Here is an 18,360-nt window from a genome sequence, read left to right on the forward strand (position 1 = left end):
TCGCTGTAAATTGTAGAAAGGTCAAAGTTCAGAGTCGTAATGCAATGCGTTGGAATAAGTTGGTTTGTGACTACTTGTGCTTATAACACTTTATCTGTACTTTCTATGTTTTAGACGGTATGAAAAGTGCTTATTTTCAAAGTTTCCAGATGACCTTGACCTTTGACCTTGACCTGATTTTCAAGGTCAAAGGTCAAGTATTCCATTCCAGTTGGTTCCGTCTTTCTACGACTTGTATTTTAGGAGTTTTGAATTTTTCCGTAAAAATCGTATACTTTCAGGGCCATTAACTCCCTTTAGGGATCACCGAAAACTTAAAAGTAAACACTATCACGCTTCAGCTTGATCGACTAAAGAATTTAGTGAAAGTTTCATGCTCTTATCATTTACGGTTTTCGAGGTGAACCGATAACAAGGGTTTTTTTACGTAAAGCCCCATAAGTACGTTAGGGGTCAAAGATCAAATACACAGGGTGAGATCTGAGCATGTTTCGAGATGTCAAATATGATGGTCTACATTGTTTTTTGATAAGTCTTAAAACGTCAAGAGCTTCTTGCGGCGGAAAGAAAAGAAGACAAATAATAATAATAAACAGAACAATAACAAAAGGTCTTTCCACAGAAAGATGGAAAGACCTAACTAGTGATCCTAATTGTTCGCGAACAATTAGAGGGCTTTCCACCTACAATGATTTAAAAGAAGATATTTAAGAATATTTAAGATGATGTACGAAACTCAAAACGACCTTGAAAAGTTAAATAATAATTTTCACGATGACCTTGACCCTGACCTTGACCTCGTTTTGAATGTCAAAGGTCATCGCTCTTAATGCAAGGGATCCCATCTCTCTATCTATATTAATGTAAAAGCTATCAGCTTAAAAATGTTAATCAAGGCATTCAGGGGCAATAATTTGTTTAGGGGTTTTCGGTTACTTTCGGTTAGTTTCTCAATGCTAAAAATCCTTTGAAAGACCTTTAAATTGGGGGGAAAAAATTATGATAACCTTGACCTTTGACCTTGACCTCATTCTGAAGGTCAAAGGTCATCGATCTTAAAGCAAGTGGTCCCATGTCTCTATCTATATTAATATAAAAGTTATAAGCTTACATAATGATATTGGAGACTTTCAGGGGCAATAACTATGCTTAAGGTTTTTCGTATCCTTTTGGTTATTTTTTCTTTGCAAGAGGGTTTTACTGTGAATTCATTAGCGAAGGTTTCGTGTCTCTAGGACTTTCCATTAAGTAGCAGTAGCGATAACAAGGTTTTCCACGCGAGTCTCCGAAATTCACAGGAGGGTCAAAGTTCAGAGTTGAAATGTATACTATCAAAACCAATGAAGAAGTCAATACTTACCCATATAATATTTCAACGCTATCTTAAGCAGGGAAGAGAATATAAAAAGTGCTATTTTTTCCTCTTTTCTGATGACCTTGACCTTTGACATTGACCTAATTTTCAAGGTCAAAGATCACCGATCCTATTCCAGTTGGTCCCATGTCTCTACGACAAACCGTGCTCAAGCTCGACATGTTTTACGAATAAATCGCAAAACATAGAGGCATTAACTCCCCTTAGGGGACACCGAATCCCTTCATTTTAAATTCTTCGCTTCTACTAATTACCCTCTATCTTTTAGAAAAGGTTTCATCCTCCTATCATTTAAGGTTACAAAGTAGAAGTGCTAACAATGATTTCTGCGAAAGGTCCAATAACTCCGTAAAGGGTCAAAGTTCAATTACGCAGGGTGAACTGTATTCGTTTCTCAAGAAGTACTATATGATGGACTATAAAGTTTTTCAATAAGTCTTAAGACGAAAAAAAATTTTTCACGGCAGGAAAATAATAATAATAACTAGTAATCCTAATTGTTCGCGAACAATTAGAGGTCTTTCCACCTTTTCTGGATTTGTTTCTTGACCTTCAATCTTGATTCATTCTTCAGTAGGTCAAATGAGGCCAAAACACTTTCAAGTCAATGTAAACTTGGAAAACTTTCAGGGGCTATAACTATTTAAAGGGGTTGGTGAATCTTTTCGCACCGAATAGATTGAAGAGTCTACTAAATCAGTACAAAACATTAATGATTAAGGTTTGGTATCTCCAGGGTTAACGGTTTCGAAGGACTAGTGATAGCAAGCTTTATTTGTAAGATGGGCAATAATTTTTAAAGGAGCCCGGCTTAAGGGCCAAGAAAGATGTTTTAATTGGTTTTAAAAGAACATACTAATGATGCAATGAAAAATGATGAATGTTGAAAGACAAAAGAGATATAAAAAGAGTTAAATTCTCAATATTTGAAGTAACTTTGACCTTTACCTAATATTCAGGGGCAATAACTCATAAAAGGGGTCGAAGAATATTTTCGCAATGAATAGATTGAAGAGTCTCCTTGAATAGTTGAAGACATTGGTGTCTCTACGGTCTATGGTTTCAGAGGAGTGGCGATAACAAGGTTAATACTCTAAGGGGCAATAACTTTTAAAGGGGTCAGTCTTAAGGTACAGGAATTAAATCTTTAAAATAGATTTAAAAGGACATACTAAAGATGTAATGATATGTAGTATATGTTGAAAGACAAAAGAGATATAAAAAGAGCTAAATTGCTCATATTTTGAATGACCTTGACCTTTGACCTTGATATAAATCAAAAGGTCAAAGGATGAAGATTCTAATGCAGTTAGTCCCATGTCTCTAGGATAAATGATTTTAAATTTTTTCAATTATTTGTAAAAATCAAAAACTTTCAGGGACAATAACTCATAAAAGGGGTCGAAGAATCATTTCGCAATGAATAGATTGAAGAGTCTCCTTGACTAGTCGAAGACATTGGTGAAGGTTTGGTATCTTTACGGTGTACGATTTCGGAGGAGTAGCGATAACAAGCTTTTATTGCAAAAGGGGCAATAACTCCTTGAGGGGTCAAAGTTTATATACGCAGGGTGAACTGCCAAAATCTTTTAAGGAGTACATTCTTATGGACTATAAATCTTTTCGATAAATCTTGAAACTCAAAATCACGGGGAGGAAAAATAATAATAATAATAATAACTAGTAATCCTAATTGTTCGTGAACAATTAGAGGTCTTTCCACCTTTTCTGGATTTGTTTCTTGACCTTCAATCTTGATCCATTCTTCACTAGGTCAGATGAGGCCAAAAAACTTTCAAGTCAATGTAAACTTGGAAAACTTTCAGGAGCCATAACTATTTAAAGGGGTTGGTGAATCTTTTCGCACTGAATAGATTGAAGAGTCTACTAAATCAGTACAAAACATTAATGATTAAGGTTTGGTATCTCCAGGGTTAACGGTTTCGAAGGACTAGTGATAACAAGCTTTATTTGTAAGATGGGCAATAATTTTTAAAGGAGCCCGGCTTAAGGGCCAAGAAAGATGTTTTAATTGGTTTTAAAAGAACATACTAATGATGCAATGAAAAATGATGTATGTTGAAAGACAAAAGAGATATAAAAAGAGCTAAATTCTCAATATTTGAAGTAATTTTGACCTTTGACCTTTACCTAATATTCAGGGTCAAAGGTCAATGATCACATTGCAGTTGGTCCCATGTTTCTATGATTATCCGTTTAAAAGTTAACGATTGGCACAAACACATAAAAGGGCAATAACTCATATAAGGGGTCAGCGGATCATTTCACACTGAATAGGTTGAAGTTGTGCTTTGAGAAACTGAAGACATTGGTGAAGGTTTGGTGTCTCTATGGTCTATGGTTTCAAAGGGGTAGCGATAACAAGGTTAATACTGTAAGGGGCAATAACTTTTAAAGGGGTCAGTCTTAGGGTACAGGTATCAAATCTTTAAAATGGATTTAAAAGGACATACTAAAGATTTAATTATATGTAGTATATGTTGAAAGACAAAAGAGATCTAAAAAGAGCTAAATTTCTCATATTTTGAATGACCTTGACCTTTGACCTTGACATAAATTAAAAGGTCAAAGAATGGAGATTCTAATACAGTTGGTCCCATGTCTCTAGGATAAATGGTTTTAATTTTTTTTAATTATTTGTAAAAATGAAAAACTTTCAGGGGCAATAACTCATAAAAGGGGTCGAAGAATATTTTCGCAATGACTAGATTGAAGAGTCTCCTTGAATAGTTGAAGACATTGGTGAAGGTTTGGTGTCTCTACGGTCTATGGTTTCAGAGGAGTAGCGATAACAAGGTTAATACTGTAAAGGGCAATAACTTTTAAAGGGGTCAATCTTAGGGTACAGGAATTAAATCTTTAAAATAGATTTAAAACGACATACTAAAGATGCAATGATATGTAGTATATGTTGAAAGACAAAAGAGATCTAAAAAGAGCTAAATTTCTCATATTTTGAATGACCTTGACCTTTGACCTTGACATAAATTAAAAGGTCAAAGGATGAAGATTCTAATGCAGTTGGTCCCATGTCTCTAGGATAAATGGTTTTAATTTTTTTCAATTATTTGTAAAAATCAAAAACTTCCAGGGGCAATAACTCATAAAAGGGGTCGAAGAATATTTTCACAATGACTAGATTGAAGAGTCTCCTTGAATAGTTGAAGACATTGGTGAAGGTTTGGTGTGTCTACGGTCTATGGTTTCAGAGGAGTAGCGATAACAAGGTTAATACTGTAAAGGGCAATAACTTTTAAAGGGGTCAATCTTAGGGTACAGGAATTAAATCTTTAAAATAGATTTAAAACGACATACTAAAGATGCAATGATATGTAGTATATGTTGAAAGACAAAAGAGATATAAAAAGAGCTAAATTTCTCATATTTTGAATGACCTTGACCTTTGACCTTGACATAAATTAAAAGGTCAAAGAATGCAGATTCTAATGCAGTTGGTCCCATGTCTCTAGGATAAATGGTTTTAATTTTTTTCAATTATTTCTAAAAATGAAAAACTTTCAGGGGCAATAACTCATAAAAGGGGTCGAAGAATATTTTCGCAATGAATAGATTGAAGAGTCTCCTTGAATAGTTGAAGACATTGGTGAAGGTTTGGTATCTTTACGGTGTATGGTTTCGGAGGAGTAGCGATAACAAGGTTAATACTCTAAGGGGCAATAACTTTTAAAAGGGTCAGTCTTAAGGTACAGGAATTAAATCTTTAAAATAGATTTAAAAGGACATACTAAAGATGCAATGATATGTAGTATATGTTGAAAGACAAAAGAGATATAAAAAGAGCTAAATTTCTCATATTTTGAATGACCTTGACCTTTGACCTTGAAATAATTCAAAAGGTCAAAGGATGAAGATTCTAATGCAGTTAGTCCCATGTCTCTAGGATAAATGGTTTTAAATTTTTTCAATTATTTGTAAAAATCAAAAATTTTCAGGGGCAATAACTCATAAAAGGGGTCGAAGAATCATTTCGCAATGAATAGATTGAAGAGTCTCCTTGACTAGTCGAAGACATTAGTGAAGGTTTGGTATCTTTACGGTGTACGGTTTCGGAGGAGTAGCGATAACAAGCTTTTATTGCAAAAGGGGCAATAACTCCTTGAGGGGTCAAAGTTCATATACGCAGGGTGAACTGCCAAAATCTTTTAAGGAGTACATTCTTATGGACTATAAATCTTTTCGATAAATCTTGAAATTCAAAATCACGGGGAGGAAAAATAATAAAAATAATAATAATAATAATAATAAACAGAAGAATATCAATAGGTCTTTCCACAGAAAGGTGGAAAGACCTAATAACTAGTAATCCTAATTGTTCGCGAACAATTAGAGGTCTTTCCACCTTTTCAGACATTCAAACAATGTCTCTGAATACAAAAAAATGTGTACTTTATATGCATTAAACTGTATGAAAATTGCTTATTTTCAAAGTTTCTAGATGACCTTGACCTTTGACCTTGACCTAATTTTCAAGGTCAAAGGTCAGGGATGTCACTTCAGTTGGTCCTGTCTTCCTACAACAAATACTTTAGGAGTTGTAAATTTCAACGCTAAATGAAAAATTTTTAAGGGCATTAATTCCCGTTAGGGATCAACGAATCATCAAAAACAGGAAGTCATCTTTTACAATTGATCAGGCAATAAGTTTAGAGAACATTTCGTGTTCATCCCATTTACGGTTTCCATACTGTAGTGATACCAATGGTTTTTACGCAAGTCGCTGTAAATCGAAGAAAGGTCAAAGTTCAGAGTCGTAATGCAATGCGTTGACTTAAGTTGGTTCTTGACTTATTGTGCATATTATACCTAATCTGTACTTTAAATGCTTTAGACGGTGTGAAAATTGCTTATTTTCAAAGTTTCTAGATGACCTTGACCTTTGACCTTGACTTGATTTTCAAGGTCAAAGGTCAGGGATGTCACTTCAGTTGGTCCTGTCTTCCTACGACATATACTTTAAGAGTTGTAAATTTCTACGCGAAATCGAAAACTTTCAAGGGCATTAATTCCCGTTACGGATCGAGAAACCATCAAAAACGGAAGTCATCTTTTACAATTGGTCAGGCAATAACTTTAGTGAACATTTCGCATTCGTACCATTTACGGTTTCCATACTGTAGTGATTACAATGGTTTTTACGCAAGTCGCTATAAATCGAAGAAAGGTCAAAGTTCAGAATGGTAATGCAATGCATTGACTTAAGTTGGTTCTTGGCTTATTGTGCATATTATACCTAATCTGTACTTTATATGCTTTAGACGGTATGAAAATTGCTTATTTTCAAAGTTTCTAGTTGACCTTGACCTTTGACCTTGACCTAATTTTCAAGGTCAAAAGTCAGGGATGTCACTTCAGTTGGTCCTGTCTTCCTACGACAAATACTGTAGGAGTTGTAAATTTATACGCAAAAGCGAAAACTTTCAAGGGCATTAATTCCCGTTACGGATCGAGAAACCATCAAAAACGGAAGTCATCTTTTACAATTGGTCAGGCAAAAAGTTTAGTGAACATTTCGTGTTCGTACCATTTACGGTTTCCATACTGTAGTGATAACAATGGTTTTTACGCAAGTCGCTGTAAATTGAAGAAAGGTCAAAGTTCAGAGTCGTAATGCAATGCGTTGGAATAAGTTGGTTTGTGACTACTTGTGCACACAACACTTTTTCTGTACTTTCTATGCTTTTAACTGTATGAAAAGCGCTTATTTTTAAAGTTTCCAGATGACCTTGACCTTTGACCTTGACCTGATTTTCAAGGTCAAAGGTCAAGTATTCCATTCCAGTTAGTTCCGTCTTTCTACGACTTATATTTTAGGAGTTTTGAATTTTTCCGTAAAAATCGTAAACTTTCAGGGCCATTAACTCCCTTTAGGGATCACCAAAAACTTAAAAGTAAACATTACGACACTTCAGCTTGATGGACTAAAGAATTTAGTGAAAGTTTCATGCTCTTATCATTTACGGTTTTCGAGGTGATCCGATAACAAGGGTTTTTTGCGTAAAGTGCCATAAGTTCGTTAGGGGTCAAAGATCAAATACGCAGGGTGAGATCTGAGCATGTTTCGAGATTTCAAATATGATGGTCTAAATTGTTTTTCGATAAGTCTTAAAACGTCAAATGCTTCTCGCGGCGGAAAGAAAAGAAGACAAATAATAATAATAACTAGTAATCCTAATTGTTCGCAAAAAATTAGAGGTCTTTCCACCTTTTCAGACATTCAAACAATGTCTCTGAATACAAAAAAATGTGTACTTTATATGCTTTAAACGGTATAAAACTTGCTAATTTTCAAAGTTTCTAGATGACTTTGACCTTGACCTAATTTTCAAGGTCAAAGGTCAGGGATGTCACTTCAGTTGGTCCTGTCTTCCTACAACAAATACTTTAAGAGTTCTAAATTTCTACGCGAAATCGAAAACTTTCAAGGGCATTAATTCCTGTTAGGGATCAACGAATCATCAAAAACAGGAAGTCATCTTTTACAATTGATCAGGCAATAAGTTTAGTGAACATTTCGTGTTCTTCCCATTTACGGTTTCCATACTGTAGTGATAACAATGGTTTTTACGCAAGTCGCTGTAAATCGAAGAAAGGTCAAAGTTCAGAGTCGTAATGCAATGCATTGACTTAAGTTGGTTCTTGACATATTGTGCATGTTATACCTAATCTGCACTTTATATGCTTTAGACGGTGTGAAATTTGCTTATTTTCAAACTTTCTAGATGACATTGAGCTTTGACCTTGACCTAATTTTCAAGGTCAAAGGTCAGGGATGTCACTTCAGTTGGTCCTGTCTTCCTACGACAAATACTTTAGGAGTTATAAATTTCTACGCGAAATCGAAAACTTTCAAGGGCATTAATTCCCGTTACGGATCGAGAAACCATCAAAAACGGAAGTCATCTTTTACAATTGGTCAGGCAATAAGTTTAGTGAACATTTCGTGTTCGTACCATTTACGGTTTCCATACTGTAGTGATAACAATGGTTTTTACGCAAGTCGCTGTAAATCGAACAAAGGTCAAAGTTCAGAATGGTAATGACATGCGTTGACTTAAGTTGGTTCTTGACTACTTGTGCATAGTATACCTTATCTGTACTTTATATGCTTTAGACGGTATGAAAATTGCTTATTTTCAAAGTTTCTAGATGACCTTGACCTTTGACCTTGACCTAATTTTCAAGGTCTAAGGTCATGTATTCCATTCCAGTTGGTTCCGTCTTTCTACGACTTATATTGCAGGAGTTTTGAATTTTTCCGTAAAAATCGTAAACTTTCAGGGCCATTAACTCCCTTTAGGGATCACCGAAAACTTAAAAGTAAACACTATAACGCTTCAGCTTGATCGACTAAAGAATTTAGTGAAAGTTTCATGCTCTTATCATTTACGGTTTTCGAGGTGAACCGATAACAAGGGTTTTTTGCGTAAAGTCCCATAAGTTCGTTAGGGGTCAAAGATCAAATACGCAGGGTGAGATCTGAGCATGTTTCGAGATGTCAAATATGATGCTCTAAATTGTTTTTCGATAAGTTTTAAAACGTCAAGAGCTTCTCGCGGCGGAAAGAAAAGAAGAAAAATAATAATAATAATAATAATAATAATAATAATAATAATAATAAAAAACAGAACAATAACAAAAGGTCTTTCCACAGAAAGGTGGAAAGACCTAATAATAATAATAATAAACAGAACAATAACAAAAGGTCTTTCCACAGAAAGGTGGAAAGACCTAATAAACAGAAGAATATCAATAGCTCTTTCCACAGAAAGGTGGAAAGCCCTAATAATTGAAACGAAAGTGCCACGTATTGAATACATTTGGCATTCCTAGGTCAGAATGGGAACTTGAGTCATGTACGTGACATTTTCACGTTAAAAAATGCGCGTTTGCCTAAATTTGGATTTCTCGTATTCTGTTGATTTCTACATTTCAAGATTGGCAACTGACCAGGTGTAAAGGTGCACATTTTCCGTTCTCGGATGGAAAAAGGGGTGGGTTCGATTCCCCCGGTCAGTTCACAAGGAAATGTTGAGTCGCCGTGCGTAAAAAAAATCAATTTTCGCATTCGTCAAGGCGTAAAAGAATGGCAGGTGGTCAGTGTTTAAAACACTAGTGATCCTAATTGTTCGCGAACAATTAGAGGGCTTCCCACCTTCTAGCGGTTTTTCAGTAGTGTTGAAATGCTAAAAGCCCCCCCCTACCCCACCCCACCCTCACCAAAAAAAAAATTGATTTGGCTAGAAAAGAAATTCAAATTTGCCGCCTAAATTTGAGTGTTGAAGTGTGTTCAATGCTTGGTTTCGCATTAAGTACCCGTCAAATTTGAGGGAGAAAAGGGGTGTGGGTGTTGGGTAGCCAGCACATATGCACATATCAGGTAAAAGTGTAATAGGACCTGTGCAGGTGTTTGGGGTGACTTTAGACCTGTTAGATAGGATATTTGGAGGTGCAAAGAAACCGGATGTGCCATTTTCCTAGATTGTAGTAACTCCTGGTGCATGCTGGGAGTCTACAAGCCTCATGTTGTCAGATGTTGTGAAGATGCACTGGATTTGACCGTGTGTGTTGTGGATTGTGGAATTGAATATACAGTTTGTAATGGCTCATCCTATGTGTTCTAATTCACGGAGACAATGTCTTTCAGTCATTTCACCCAAGGAGGCATGCATATACGGATTGATAGGCTTTGACAACAAACAACCAAAATGGCGACCGGTGACCATTAGAAAGTGTCTGAGTGCATGTAGGATATCTGAACGGAGAATAGGAGTACTGCATCCCATCTGATCCTGCAGGTAAGTGTTTATTTGTTTACAATGACAGTCAGGATGGAATGTCAATGAGTTCAACTGTCAAGTAAAGTTGCATCATCATTATCCAAAAAAAAAACTTAGTCTTTATGTTGATGCAGGCAGACAATTGAATCTGGCCTATGTCTTTTCATGAATGTAAATGGAATTCATGTTTGATTGACAAGACAGTCAAGAAATGGAAGAAGTGGGTGTAGGTCAGATGTGTAGGTGTAGGTCAGATTAGCTAGAATCCTGTAATTGTTGCATGGCATGAGACCGGTCAAAATAGTGTATTGAAACAGCTGATCACAATCAGATCACTTGAAGGGTGGGGGATTTCTTCCTTGGGGACGACAGGCGCGATGTGTGGGTTGGCCTTACTCGTGGAGACTGGCCCCTGGATGCGTGACCTTGACCTTTGACCTTGATCCACTTTCAAGGTCAAACCTAAAAAATCCTGTTGTTGGGCATGAAACCGGTCAAAATAGTGTATTATAAACAGCTGATCACAGACAGATCACTTGAAGGGTGGGGGATTTCTTCCTTGGGGACGACAGGCGTGATGGGTGGGTTTGCCTTACTTGTGGAGACTGGCCCCTGGATGCTTGACCTTGACACACTTTCAAGGTCAAACTTAAAAAAAAACCATGGGAGAGAAAGTGTGACCTTGACCTTTGACCTTGACCTCATTTTGAAGGTCAGAGAGGTCACGGGGCTTCGTTTAAGTGGTCCCGCATCCCCATCTACCTCCCTGAAGAAGTTGTGGGCTCGAACGACGACGTCGGAGACTTTCAGGGGCGAGAACCGTGCTTCGGGGTTCTCGGTTTCCCCCGGTCAACTTCTCTGTGCGAGGGTCTTTTATGGTGAAATCGTCGGTCAAGGTCTCACCTCTCCACGACTCGCGGTCTGGTAGGAGTAGCGATAACGGGGTTTTCAACGTTAAGTCGCCGCCTTTCGCAGAGCGGTCAAAGTTCAGAGTTGTAATTCAGGATTCCGAGACCGGTCCAGAATTCCATGCTGACCCATGTGATATTTCGATGCTATCTGAAGCGGGAAAGAGCGTATAAAAAGTGCCATTTTCTGGCCATTCTGGATGACCTTGACCTTTGACCTTGATCTACTTTTTCAAGGTCAAGGTCACCCAACCCGTCCCAGTGGGTTCCGTCTCTCTACGACGAAGACTTTAGGAGTCGTCAATTTGTAGGGGACAAATCGCAAAACATGAGGGGGCATTAACTCCCTTTAGGGGACACCGAATCCCTTCATTTGAAATTCTTCGATTCTACTAATTGACCTCTATGCTTCAGCAAAGGTTTCATCCTCCTATCCTTTACGGTTAAAAAGGAGTAGCGATAACAATGATTTCTGCTAACAGGTCCGATAACTCTGTAAGGGGTCAAAGTTCCATGACGCAGGGTGAAATGTATTCGTTTCTCAAGAAGTGCTCTAGGATGGACTCTAAAGTTTTTCGATAAGTCTTAAGACGAAAATTTTTTTTGACGGCAGGAAAATAATAATAATAATAAACAGAACAATAACAATAGGACTTTCCACAGAAAGGTGGAAAGACCTAACTAGTAATCCTAATTGTTTGCGAACAATTAGAGGACATTCCACCTTTTCAGTGCTTTTTCTTGAAAATTAATTTTCAAATCATTTTCAACTTCAATACTTCTTCACTTCTTTTATCGCCTAACCGGACAACGCCTAAATCCTTAAAAAAAAAAAAAAAAAAAAAAAAAAAAAACAACTTCCGACGGTCACCCATCCAACTACTCGTCACGATGAATTTTCCTGAACTTCCATCATGGCGACAGACTCTCTACCACTACACCAGACTGACTTTCTTAATAACGAACAAGTGCAAGTGAATTATAAACTGTTTAGGGCCACGAAAGCCATTGTTTAAAGGCCGTAACATCCAAAGACAATAAATAAAGGAATTTTAAGGGTTTTCTTGTTGTTTTTATGTGTGTTTGAACGTAGGACAGGCGTCAATGTGCATGGATATAGTGTGCTTTTAGGAGGACGTGCTGAGAGACCGCAAGTCCTGTTGTGTTGTATTGTGGACCACCACGGACTCGCACCGGGAGGTGTGTGACCTTGATCTTTGACCTTGACCTCCTTTTGAAGGTCAATGTCATCGGTCTTCTTGCAAGTGCTCCCGTGTCTCTAGGTCTATTCCTGTCCAAGTTAGAAGCTGAAATAACGATATCGGAGATTTGCAGGGGCAATAACTCTGCTCAAGGGGTTCCAGTTCCCTTCGGTTGACTTCTCACTGCAAGGGAGTTTCACTGGGAACTCCTCAGCGAAAGTTTCGTGTCTCTACAACTTTCAGTTCTGGAGGAGTAGCGATAACAAGGTTTTCAACGCGCATCGCCACAGTTCGCAGAGGGGTCGAAATTGAGAGTTGTCATTCACGATACGGAGACCCGTCCAGAATTCCATGCTGACCCATGTGGTATTTCACTGCTATCTGAAGCGGGAAAGAGGGTATAAAAAGTGCCATTTTCTGGTCTTTTGGGATGACCTTGACCTTTGACCTTGACTTGTTTTTCAAAGTCAAGGTCACCCGACCCGTTCCAGTGGGTTCGGTGTCTCTACGACGAATACTTTAGGAGTCGACAATTTCTTACGCAGAAACCGTAAAACACGAGGGGTACTAACTTCCTGAAAGGGTCCTCAAATCCTTTGGTTGAATTCCCATGTTAATTGGGCCAAGTCACCTCTATGTTCTGGAAAAGGTCGGATGCTCCTATCATTCACGGTTTTCGAGAAGAATCGATAACGATGGTTTTTGGTATAAAGTCCTCTAAGTTCGTTAAAGGTCAAAGTTCAGTTACGCAGGGTCAAATCTGAGCATGTTTTGAAATGTCGAATAGGATGGTCTACATTGTTTCTCGATAACTCTAGAGGCGTAGAAACATATTTTGGCGGAAAGAAAATAATAATAACTAGTAATCCTAATTGTTCGCGAACAATTAGAGGTCTTTCCACCTTTTCAGACATTCAAACAATGTCTCTGAATACAAAAAAATGTGTACTTTATATGCTTTAGACGGTATAAAAATTGCTTATTTTCAAAGTTTCTAGATGACCTTGACCTTTGACCTTGACCTAATTTTCAAGGTCAAAGCTCAGGGATGTCACTTCAGTTGATCCTGTCTTCCTACGACAAATACTTTAGGAGTTGTAAATTTCTACGCGAAATCGAAAACTTTCAAGGGCATTAATTCCCGTTACGGATCGAGAAACAATCAAAAACGGAAGTCATCTTTTACAATTGATCAGGCAATAAGTTTAGTGAACATTTCGTGTTCGTACCATTTACGGTTTCCATACTGTAGTGATAACAATGGTTTTTACGCAAGTCGCTGTAAATTCAAGAAAGGTCAAAGTTCAGAGTCGTAATGCAATGCGTTGGAATACGTTGGTTTGTGACTACTTGTGCATACAACACTTTATCTGTACTTTCAATGCTTTTAACTGTATGAAAAGTGCTTATTTTTAAAGTTTCCAGATGACCTTGACCTTTGACCTTGACCTGATTTTCAAGGTCAAAGATCAAGTATTCCATTCCAGTTGCTTCCGTCTTTCTACGACTTATATTTTAAGAGTTTTGAATTTTTCCGTAAAAATCGTAAACTTTCAGGGCCATTAACTCCCTTTAAGGATCACCGAAAACTTTAAAAGTAAACACTACAACGCTTCAGCTTGATCGACTAAAGAATTTAGTGAAAGTTTCATGCTCTTATCATTTACGGTTTTCGAGGTAAACCGATAACAAGGATTTTTTGCGTAAAGTCCCATAAGTTCGTTAGGGGTCAAAGATCAAATACGCAGGGTGAGATCTGAGCATGTTTCGAGATGTCAAATATGATGGTCTAAATTGTTTTTCGATAAGACTTAAAACGTCAAGAGCTTCTCGCGGCGGAAAGAAAAGAAGACAAATAATAATAATAATAATAATAAACAGAACAATAACAAAAGGTCTTTCCACAGAAAGGTGGAAAGACCTAACTAGTAATCCTAATTGTTCGCGAACAATTAGAGGTCTTTCCACCTTTTCTGGATTTGTTTCTTGACCTTCAATCTTGATCCATTCTTCAGTAGGTCAAATGAGGCCAAAAAACTTTCAAGTCAATATAAACTTGGAAAACTTTCAGGGGTCATAACTATTTAAAAGGGTTGGTGAATCTTTTCGCACTGAATAGATTGAAGAGTCTACTAAATCAGTACAAAATATTTAATGATTAAGGTTTGGTATCTCCAGGGTTAACGGTTTCGAAGGACTAGTGATAACAAGCTTTATTTGTAAGATGGGCAATAATTTTTAAAGGAGCCCGGCTTAAGGGCCAAGAAAGATGTTTTAATTGGTTTTAAAAGAACATACTAATGATGCAATGAAAAATGATGTATGTTGAAAGACAAAAGAGATATAAAAAGAGCTAAATTCTCAATATTTGAAGTAACTTTGACCTTTGACCTTTACCTAATATTCAGGGTCAAAGGTCAATGATCACATTGCAGTTGGTCTCATGTTTCTATGATTATCCGTTTAAAAGTTAACGATTAGCACAAACACATAAAAGGGCAATAACTCATATAAGGGGTCAGCGGATCCTTTCACACTGAATATGTTGAAGTTGTGCTTTGAGAAACCGAAGAAATTAGTGAAGGTTTGGTGTCTCTATGGTCTATGGTTTCAAAGGGGTAGCGATAACAAGGTTAATAATGTAAGGGGCAATAACTTTTAAAGGGGTCAATCTTAGGTTACAGGAATTAAATCTTTAAAATAGATTTAAAAGGACATACTAAAGATGCAATGATATGTAGTATATGTTGAAAGACAAAAGAGATATAAAAAGAGCTAAATTTCTCATATTTTGAATGACCTTGACATTTGACCTTGATATAAATCAAAAGGTCAAAGGATGAAGATTCTAATGCAGTTGGTCCCATGTCTCTAGGAGAAATGGTTTTAATTTTTTTCAATTATTTGTAAAAATCAAAAACTTTCAGGGGCAATAACTCATAAAAGGGGTTGAAGAATCATTTCGCAATGAATAGATTGAAGAGTCTCCTTGACTAGTCGAAGACATTGGTGAAGGTTTGGTATCTTTACGGTGTACGATTTCGGAGGAGTAGCGATAATAAGCTTTTATTGCAAAAGGGGCAATAACTCCTTGAGGGTCAAAGTTCATATACGCAGGGTGAACTGCCAAAATCTTTTAAGGAGTACATTCTTATGGACTATAAATCTTTTCGATAAATCTTGAAACTCAAAATCACGGGGAGGAAAAATAATAATAATAATAATAATAAACAACAGAAGAATATCAATAGGTCTTTCCACAGAAAGGTGGAAAGACCTAACTAGTAATCCTAATTGTTCGCGAACAATTAGAGGTCTTTCCACCTTTTCAGACATTCAAACAATATCTCTGAATACAAAAAAATGTGTACTTTATATGCTTTAGACGGTATAAAAATTGCTTATTTTCAAAGTTTCTAGATGACCTTGACCTTGACTTAATTTTCAAGGTCAAAGGTCAGGGATGTCACTTCAGTTGGTCCTATCTTCCTACGACAAATACTTTAGGAGTTGTAAATTTCTACGGAAATCGAAAACTTTGAAGGGCATTAATTCCCGTTACGGATCGAGAAACCATCAAAAACGGAAGTCGTCTTTTGCAATTGACCAGGCAATAACTTTAGTGAACATTTCGTGTTCGTACCATTTACGGTTTCCATACTGTAGCGATAACAATGGTTTTTACGCAAGTCGCTGTAAATTCAAGAAAGGTCAAAGTTCAAAGTCGTAATGCAATGCGTTGGAATAAGATGGTTTGTGACTACTTGTGCATACAACACTTTATCTGTATTTTCTATGCTTTAGACTGTATGAAAAGTGCTTATTTTTAAAGTTTCCAGATGACCTTGACCTTTGACCTTGACCTGATTTTCAAGGTCAAAGGTCAAGTATTCCCTTCCAGTTAGTTCCGTCCTTCTACGACTTATATTTTAGGACTTTTGAATTTTTCCGTAAAAATCGTAAACTTTCAGGGCCATTAACTCCCTTTAGGGATCACCAAAAACTTAAAAGTAAACACTACAACGCTTCATCTTGATCTACTAGAGAATTTAGTGAAAGTTTCATGCTCTTATCATTTACGGTTTTCGAGGTGAACCGATAACAAGGGTTTTTTGCGTAAAGTCCCATAAGTTCGTTAGGGGTCAAAGATCAAATACGCAGGGTGAGATCTGAGCATGTTTCGAGATGTCAAATATGATGGTCTACATTGTTTTTCGATAAGTCTTAAAACGTCAAGAGCTTCTCGCGGCGGAAAGAAAAGAAGACAAATAATAATAATAATAATAATAACTAGTAATCCTAATTGTTCGCGAACAATTAGAGGTCTTTCCACCTTTTCTGGATTTGATTCTTGACCTTTGATCTTGATCCATTCTTCAGTAGGTCAAATGAGGCCAACCAAAAAAAAAAAATTGATTTGGCTAGAAAAGAAATTCAAATTTGCCGCCTAAATTTGAGTGTTGAAGTGTGTTCAATGCTTGGTTTCGCATTAAGTACCCGTCAAATTTGAGGGAGAAAAGGGGTGTGGGTGTTGGGTAGCCAGCACATATGCACATATCAGGTGAAAGTGTAATGGGACTTGTGCAGGTGTTTGGGGTGACTTTAGACCTGTTAGATGTGATATTTGGAGGTGCAAAGAAACCGGATGTGCCATTTTCCTAGATTGTAGTAACTGCTGGTGGATGCTGGGAGTCTACAAGCCTCATGTTGTCAGATGTTGTGAAGATGCACTGGATTTGACCGTGTGTGTTGTGGATTGTGGAATTGAATATACAGTTTGTAATGGCTCATCCTATGTGTTTTAATTCACGGAGACAATGTCTTTCAGTCATTTCACCCAAGGAGGCATGCATATACGGATTTATAGGCTTTGACAACAAACAACCAAAATGGCGGCCGGTGAATTAGAAAGTGTCTGAGTGCATGTAGGATATCTGAACGGAGAATAGGAGTACTGCATCCCATCTGATCCTGCAGGTAAGTGTTTATTTGTTTACAATGGCAGTCGGGATGGAATGTCAATGAGTTCAACTGTCAAGTAAAGTTGCATCATCATTATCCTATGTCTTTTCATGAATGTAAATGGAATTCATGTTTGATTGACAAGACAGTCAAGAAATGGAAGAAATGGGTGCAGGTCAGATGTGTAGGTGTAGGTCAGATTAGCTAGAATCCTGTAATATTGTTGCATGGCATGAGACCGGTCAAAATAGTGTATTGAAACAGCTGATCACAGACAGATCACTTGAAGGGTGGGGGATTTCTTCCTTCGGGACGACAGGCGTGATGGGTGGGTTGGCCTTACTCGTGGAGACTGGCCCCTGAATGTGTGACCTTGACCTTTGACCCACTTTCAAGGTCAAACTTTAAAAACCCATGGGAGAGAAAGTGTGACCTTGACCTTGACCCACCTTCAAGGTCAAACCTTAAAAACCCATGGGGAGAGAAAGTGTGACCTTGACCTTTGACCTTGACCCCCATTTTGAAGGTCAGAGAGGTCACGGGGCTTCGTTTAAGTGGTCCCGCGTCTTTATCTACATCCGTGAAGAAGTTGTGGGCTCGAACGACGACTTCGGAGACTTTCGGGGGCGAGAACCGTGCTTCGGGGTTCTCGGTCTCCCTCGGTCGACTTCTCTGTGCGAGAGTGTTTTATCTTGAATTCGTCGGTCAAGGTCTCGGGTCTCTACGACTTGCAGTTTAGCAGGAGTAGCGATAGCGGGGTTTTTGACGTTAAGTCGCCGACATTCGCAGAGTGGTCAAAGTTCAAAGTTGACATTCATGATACCGAGACCAGTCTAGAATTCCATGCTGACCCATGTGATATTTCGATGCTATCTGAAGCGTGAAAGAGCGTATAAAAAGTGCCATTTTCTGGCCTTTCTGGATGACCTTGACCTTTGATCTTGACCTATTTTTCAAGGTCAAGGTCACCCGACCCGTTCCAGTGGGTTCGGTGTCTCTACGACGAATACTTTAGGAGTCGACAATTTCTTATGCAGAAACCGTAAAACACGAGGGGTACTAACTTCCTGAAAGGGTCCTTGAATCCTTTGGTT

At 37.6% G+C, this 18,360-nt stretch overlaps 1 long non-coding RNA gene across 1 annotated transcript; it reads left to right on the top strand.

The window, feature by feature from the left end:
- The first annotated feature begins 9,643 nt into the window (after positions 1-9,643).
- On the top strand, positions 9,644-17,363 carry LOC130052061 (uncharacterized). The gene is made up of 2 exons (XR_008800417.1): positions 9,644-10,212; positions 17,133-17,363. It is a non-coding gene; the product is annotated as an uncharacterized LOC130052061 (long non-coding RNA).
- Positions 17,364-18,360: the final 997 nt, after the last annotated feature.

Source organism: Ostrea edulis, chromosome 2 (assembly GCF_947568905.1).
Source record: "Ostrea edulis chromosome 2, xbOstEdul1.1, whole genome shotgun sequence".
NCBI lineage: Eukaryota > Metazoa > Mollusca > Bivalvia > Ostreida > Ostreidae > Ostrea > Ostrea edulis.